Below are 8299 nucleotides of genomic sequence, written 5' to 3' on the forward strand. Positions count from 1 at the left end.
CTGGATATTCAAAGCAAGATTCTTAAAAACAGGCATGGATTACACTGATTGCAAACCCATGTGCTATCTAACAGAAAGATAATAACTTTCACTCTGAAAAGTATTATTGTTCAGGGCACATACGGTAATTGCTACCCTCAGAGTTGATGTAATACAAAATGACATTAGAAAATCTGTGGATCTGTACAAATGTAGCCCTTGGTTGTTTTTTTCCAGACTCCTAGGAGTTGAAAGGAAAAGCCCAGGTATTTAAACAACTTCATTTGTTCAATAAAAAGCCAATTTGCTTTCTGAGAGTGAAGGAGATGACAGACCCTTCTTGAGAAAAAGCTGTTTTTGTCCTACCATAGTTGACAATTTTTTTCTCTGTACAATAGGAGGCATAGGTTCACGGACACCTATCTCCATAACAATTAATACCAATTGTTTCAGATTCCTAAACCTGTCTTTGATCCCCAAAAGGTGATGAAGGAGTAACAGTGAAAGTGAAAATAATTGAGTGTAATTATTCAGAGGAGAGAGAGAAGAGAGAGAAATAGAAAGGGAGGGAGAGGGTGGGCGGGAGAGGGACAGAGAGAGGGGGGAAGGGCAGGGTGGGAGTGAGAGAGGGAGAGGGAGAGATGAGGGGGAAGGGTAGGGAGAGATGAGGAGGGAGAGAGGTGGAGGGAGAGGGTGGGAGGGAGAGGGAGAAGGGGAGAGGAAGAGGGGGAAGGAGAGAGGAGATGGAGAGGAGGAAAGGGAGGGAGGGATGGAGAAGGAAAGAGGAAGAGATGAAGAGGGGGAAGGGTAGGGAGAAAGGGTAGGCAGAGGGAGAGGGAGAGGGTGGGAGGGAGAGGGAAAGAGAGAGAAATGAAGAGGGAGAAGGGGAGGGAGAGTGGGAGAGGATGGGAGGGAGAGGGATAAAGAGGGGGGGAGAGAGAGAAGTGAAAAAGAGAGAATAGAGAGAGAGAAAACAAATACTGGAAGTACAAGGCAGAGTTAATTAAAAATTAAAATCCCTGAGTAATGTGTTCATGAAGTCATCCATACTTAGAACAAACATTGTTAATTTTTATTCATTAAATATGAATTTGATAGTGGTATATATAGTTATTGTATACTATATATAGGTATGTAGTATATAGGTATATATAGTGCTATGTATCAGTGAGCATCCTGATGACTTCTTGGTATTTTGGACTATAAGGGTTATTATTTAGATGAAAGGTTGTTGGGAGTTGAAGTGGTAACCTTCTAGATAATCTCTGGTTATCTATCCCTCATGTAATACAAACTGCATTCTGTCCATCAATCAAGCCCATCTCAGCCCATAATCCTCCATTTTGGTTGCCTGGTTTGGACTCTCTTCTTGGATCTGGCTAGGCAAGGAACCGGACCAGCCTTGTTAAAGGAAATCTCGGCTCTCTTTTTTTCTTGCTCCATCCTGCAGTTCAAGTCCTGCATTTCTTTAACATTCTAAGACTTTAAAGTCTGCTGTGACTGCAAAGAGAGACAGCCTGGTCTAGTGGTTAGTTAGGGCAGTGTTTCCCAACCTTGGCAGCTTGAAGATATTTGGACTTCAACTCCCAGAATTCCCCAGCCAGCATTCGCTGTTTGGGGAATTCTGGGAGTTGAAGTCCAGATATCTTCAAGTTGCCAAGGTTGGGAAACACTGAGTTAGGGGAATCAAAAAATGACTTGAAGTCCCACAGTCATGGCTGCAGAGAAGGCAACTGGATGCCGGCAATGAGAATTGGAGGCAATCAATCCACTGTTGTTCCTGGAGACTAGGAGCTGTCCATTCAGGCCTGAACCTGCCGGGTCCCTGACTTCCTTAAAGAAAGGGGTGGATTTAACTGCCAGGCCACAAACACTAAAAGGAATCAAGTAGATAAAATCGATGCTGTCACTGGATACCAAAGAGCAACTACTGAACCTTGAGCCTTTTGCAGACAAAGCAACAGCAAAGATGCTAGAAGAAAAAAGAAAGAGGGAATGAGGAAGAGAGGGAGGAAGAAAGGAAGGAGGGAGGGAGGGAAGGAAGGAAGGAAGGAAGGAAGGAAGGAAGGAAGGAAGGAAGGAAGGCTTTTGTGGATAGTGTAGATTTGCAAATACATCCTAGCCACAGCTTGTCCTGTGCATAGAAAAGGATATGACACCCCTTCGTTTTAAAACTAGCTTTAAAATTAGCTCCTTTGAATATTTCTTCCCAAGTTATTTTTCCACTTGCAATCTCCTCAGAAATCTCTATTAGCATTGCTTTCATTTTCCCTCCCCTCAGTTAAATGAAATGAGATCTTTGATATTTAAAAATCTGTAGAGCCAGAAAGAATATAGAAGGCATAGCAACTATCTCTGTGTTGCTATAGTAAAACCAAGTTCCTACCACATGTATACACCAGATAATTTTTTTCTATTCTTCAACCAGCAGGTCCATTGGCAGGCAAGTTGAAACCAGATTGCATCACCCCATCAATGTTGAAGATTAAGCTTTTTATTCCATAGCAAAGATTAGTAGCATGGTTGTTAAGTGAATCTGGCTTTCCCATTGACTTTGCTCATCAAAAATTTGCAAAACTTGATCAAATAACCTTGGGACACAACAACCATCATAAGTATGAGTTACTTGCCAAGCATCTGAATATTGACCATATAATCACAGAGGTGCTACAAAGGTCATAAGTGTGAAAAACTGTCATAAGTCATTTTTTTCAGGTCACTAAATGAACTGTTGTAAGTCAAGAACTACCCATACTAAACGTAGTTATAAAGAAGCTAGTGGCATGTTGTTAGATAGAGTGAATGGAAGAGGCAGACAGAAGTGGCTTCAAACCAACAGCTCTTTATTTGGCAATTATTTACAACCGAGCAAAGGCTCTGTCTGACGGTCAGCCCTTTTATAGGGAGCTGCCAGACAGTCTAGCCAATCATCAGCCAGTATTTTCCCTCCAGAATGGAGGACCTGACTGAAGCCTATATGCTTCAGTCTGAGAATGTAACACATGTACATTCTTATACAGTACTATGAACTGCCATGTTTGGATGAAAACAAAGCAATGCCACAAAATTTAGAGCTATCTGCTAACTCATGTTAATTTCTCCCATAGATGGTATAGTTTCAGTTCGGATTGCAGCTGCTCTCTTTAGCAGGAAGGATAGAAATGATCTCCAAAATACTGTCCGATTTTGTGATGCTTTGAGATACACCAAAGTTGGACTGACATTGAAAGAACCATTTATCATTATCCTAGACATTGAGGTAATTGTATCTTTGCACAATCTGTGAGACTAATGGTATTTAAATAATAATAAATAATAAATAAATACTTTATTGTCATTGTATGTATATACAGAGTATACCCATGCAACAAAATTTCTATGATGCCAAACACCAATCTCAACCTACATAACAATCCAAAAGAACATGCTCAACCCACCACAATTTCCCACCTGAACCATCCAGTATCCATACAACAGACCAAGTAGTATTGTCCAGCAGTTCATTGATGGTGACCCCCTAGTACATTATTAAGGGCAATTATAGCTCTGGGATAAAAACTGTTCAGAAAATGTGTGGTTCGAGTTTTAATTCTTCTGTATCTTCTGCCATCAATTGTGTTCTGTAATATTAAATAAACCAAAAGACAGGTATGGTGACCTTAAAGCCAGTGGAATTACCTTGTGCCAAATCCACTTTGAAAATGTCACTCTCAAACTGACAAATGACAAAGGACAGGTGACTCTACTAATTGGAAGTTGTTGGGTCTAAAGCTGAGGACTGTCACAAGACGCAAATGTGCTGAAGGGAAATTGCTTCATAGATCAGAAATGAATAAGCTTGATGATCCCTGAAATACAAGCATATCAAGAAAATGTCATAGCCCGGTTATTCATTTGAATACCTTCCCTTCATCTCAAAGCCTTTTTGAGGAAATAGAATCCCCAGATATACAGTGGGAGTTTTGAGGAATCTGCACTAGAACTTTCAGTAGAAGGCTGGAAGTTCAAGTGCAGATTTTTGAAACATGGCTATGCTGTGGGATCTCTCCTGACACCCTGCAGCCTTTCCAACATGTTAATGCTTTCCCTTAGAGCAGGGCTCTCCAATTTTGGCAACTTTAAGACTTGTGGACTTCAACTCCCAGAATTCCTAAGCCAGATGGCTGAAGAACTCTAGGAGTTGAAGTCCACAAGTCTTAAAGTTGCCAAGGTTGGAGAGCCCTGCTCTAAAGGATAAGATATGGTAGCATTCAACAGGAATATCAGAAGCAGGAGTTTTCAAGTTACCAGAGAATTGAACCACAACCAAAAAGGCCCGAAGGCAGAGGGTGGAGAGTTTCAGTAGTATTAAGGACAAGACTTGATTGATTGACTGACTGATTTAATGTATGATTGCATCACCAAGAATTTGGAAGACCGCTTATTGTGGGGTTTTTTAAATTATAACAAAAACAGCAATGGATAAGAGAAGTTAAAATGCCTAACAGGTTTCCACCCCACCCCCCTTTTTTATTTAAAACATAGATAGATAGATAGATAGATAGATAGATAGATAGATAGATAGATAGATAGATAGATAGGTAGGTAGGTAGGTAGGTAGGTAGGTAGGTAGGTAGGTAGGTAGGTAGGTAGGTAAAGATAATGTTTACAAATCTATACAGTTACTACAATGAATTGTACAATTGGTGCTCAAATACAATGTAAATAAAAAATACCAAGCAAAGTATACTGAATTGTTTTCATAATATTAAAAAGATAAGAAATACATTTTTTAACTTTAATACTGGTAGCAAAATCTCTAATATACTAGTATTGTTTATAAATATTAAGTTGTTAACAGTTTTGACAAGTGTTTAATAGTTTTGATAAGTGTAGCAACAAGTTTGGTCAGTCTAAGAAGCAGGCCAAAACCACATATCATTATCAAAAGTTTAGTGTAATCAAATTCTATAGCCTAGGGTTTCTCTGGAATTGCAACTGCAGTATTGTTGTCAATGGAATGAATAGGAAAAAGGCAAGATAAAAGAAAAATAGATGGCCAAGAAGACAATGGAAGCTATTAAGGAAATTCACTGATAGAACAAAAGGCAATTATATTTCTTTTTAAATTCTAGAATTCAGAGAAGTATAGCACAGTGATCTCCCTCTTCAGCATTCTTCAGCTCCCTCAACAGCATACCATGCTGTTTTTTATACAATTCTTATCTACAATTAAATTTAAATCAACAGAATAATGCAAACAAAGGAGAGGAAATAATAGAAACAATGATGGAGGGAACATCCTGATAAGATTTGCTGGTCAAGTTATTCACCATGATTAAGAAGAATGGTAGGCACAATGATGGACAGTAGGGTATTGGGATACATTTTGTAAACAGTATATACAGTTATTTATGGTTAAGTGACCATCCATCATACTTGAGCTCATTTAAGAGACTTAATCTCTTCAGTGTTGAGGAAAAGATCCTGTAATCCTGAGGACACATTGGAATAACAGTGAGAAAGAAAGAGGAAAATTCAAAGATAAAGTGATATTTATTTATTTATTTTTATTTATTTATTACTTAGATTTGTATGCCGCCCCTCTCCGAAGACTCTCCGAAGACTCGATATCCCTAACAATCTGTGATGCCAGGGTGTTTTTCCCAAGGCACACAAAAAGCAATTTTATCCTGACTTCTAATGGAAGTACACCTTACTTTATTTGGAATAGAATAGAATATAATTCTTTATTGACCAAGTGTGATTGGACACACAAGGAACTTAGTCTTAGTGCCTATGCTCTCAGGGTACATAATAGAAAAAGATATATTTGTCAAGAATCATGTGGTACAACACTTAATGATTGTCACAGGGGTCAAATAAACAATGAAGAAACAATCAATATTAATAAAAATCTTAGGATACAAGCAACAAGTTACAGTCATACAGTCCTAAGTGAGAGGAAAAGGATGATAGGAATGATGAGAAAAAGCTAGTAGACATAGAAGTGCAGACTTAGTGTTGAGGGAATTATTGGTTTAGTAGAGTGATGGCGTTTGGGGAAAAAACTGTTCTTGTGTCTAGTTGTCTTAGTATGCAGTGCTTTGTAGTGACGTTTTGAGGGTAGAGTTTGTGTCCAGGATGTGATGGGTCATTTGTATAATGATGTGAGCTCCTATGTGGTATCCTTCATCTCTCCCCTTGCAGGTGATTGATGTTGGTGATATATGTATTTGTTTCTTGTGGCATCTGTGTAAAACAAAGAGCAGGGCTATACATCTGAGGCACAAATCACATTGTCCTGAATTTTATAGCAGGCCATTGTGTGCTTTCATTCAGCTCAAGCCCTGCTAGTACAAACTGCAGGTTTTTATGTGTTAGATTTATGAAGACTGTCTGAAAGCCACTTGGTGAGTAGAAGGCTACACTGCTCAACTAATCAAATAACCACATAATGAAATTTTTTTTAAAATCATTATTTATTTATAATGAAAGTGCCTTTTTCATTAAAGCATACATTATTTAGACTTCACAATTTCTTATTTATCGGTTCAGTTGATTGATTGGACAGTGCAGATTTTTGCTTCTCAGAGCCTTCAAAGCAGCTCAGCCCAAGGAAAGGAACAACACTATATTTCAGGAAGGAAAGAGGAAGCCAAAACATTTAAAGCAGAGGTGGAATCCAGCAGGTCCTGACCAGTTCTGTAGAACCTATGGCAGAAATTTTGAGTAGTTCAGAGAACAAGTAAATATCACCCCGCCCCCACCTATGCCTTCTGAGTCCCAGCTGATTGGGAGGAAATGGAGATTTTGGGGTAACCTTCCCCTGTCACGCCCACCAAGCCACAGAACTGGTAGTAAAAAATTATAATTCCACCACTGCTTTAAAGTCTTTTGCAGTTTCACAGTTCTGCAAAGGGACTGTTGAAGAGTTACCAAGAAAGGGGGCAAAAGCTATTTTTCATGGGTGACAGCAAATTCCTGACAAGGTCTAACAGGAAGGCTGCTCAGAGAAGCAGCCTGGTAACACAGGTCTAGAAGCCAAGTGACCTAAATTTGGTCAATGCCTAGCTCCATCATTTGTGCATGTATATAAGACAGAGTCTATGTACACATACTGTATGTAAAACACATGCACTGTATTTCTGTTGACCAGGCTGAGTCCAAGGGAGGAGGGATCAAACATATAATCAGTCCCAATAGCGATAGCAATAACATTTAGATTTATATACCGCTTCATAGTGCTTTTACAGCCCTCTCTAAGCGGTTTACAGAATCAGCCTATTGCCCCCAACAATCTGGGTCCTCATTTTACCCACCTCGGAAGGATGGAAGGTTGAGTCAACCTTGAGCTGGTAGTGAGATTTGAACTGCTGAACTACAGCTAGCAGTTAGCTGTACTCTAACAGTGCTACTCTAGCAGTGCTACTCTAGCAGTGCTGCACTCTAACCATAAAAATCTAAATCCAGCCCGCCTTGAATTCCTTAACCCCTATTTGTTTCCCTTGACCACTGGTAGTTCAGATTCTTGTAGAGAATTTAAGATTGCAATACAACTGTGTACTCATTTGTATACAAAACTGTATACTCAGAAGCAATGGGTGGAAACTAAACAAGGAGAGAAGCGATTTAGAATTAAGGAGACATTTCCTGACAGTTAGAACAATTAATCAATGGAACAGCTTGCCTCCAGAAGTTGTGAATTCTCCAACACTGGAAGTTTATAAGAAGATGTTAGATAACCATTTGTCTGAAATGGTATAGAGTTTCCTGCCTAAGCAGGGGGTTGGACTAGAACAGTGTTTTTCAACCAGTGTGCCGGGGCACACTAGTGTGCCGCGAGACATGGTTAGGTGTGCCGCGAAGCTCAGAGAGAAAAAAAGCAAGAGAGAGAAAAAAAGAGAGAAAGAAAGCAAGAGAGAGAGAAAGCAAGAGAGAAAGAAAGCAAGAGAGAGAGAGAAAGAAAGCAAGAGAGAAAGAGCGCGAGAGAGCTAGAAAGAGAACAAGAGAGAGAGAGAAAACAAGAGAAAGAAAGAAAGAGAGAGAGAGAGAGAGAGGGAGGGAAGGAGAGAGAGAGAAAGACATAGAGGGAGGTAGGGAGGGAGAAAGAGAGCAAAAAAGAGAGGAAGGAAGGAAGAGAAAGAACGAGGAATGGAGAGAGAGAGAAAGAAAGAGGAAGGAAGGGAGAGAAAGAGGGAGGGAGAAAGAAATAGAGTGAAGGGGAGGAAGAGAGAGAGAGAGAGGATTTTTTTGTCCAAACTTTTTATAGCCGCCGCCCCCTCCCTGCTCAATGTGCCCCAGGGTTTCGTAAATGTAAAAAATGTGCCGCGGCTCAAAA

Source organism: Erythrolamprus reginae, chromosome 2 (assembly GCF_031021105.1).
Source record: "Erythrolamprus reginae isolate rEryReg1 chromosome 2, rEryReg1.hap1, whole genome shotgun sequence".
Lineage (NCBI taxonomy): Eukaryota > Metazoa > Chordata > Lepidosauria > Squamata > Dipsadidae > Erythrolamprus > Erythrolamprus reginae.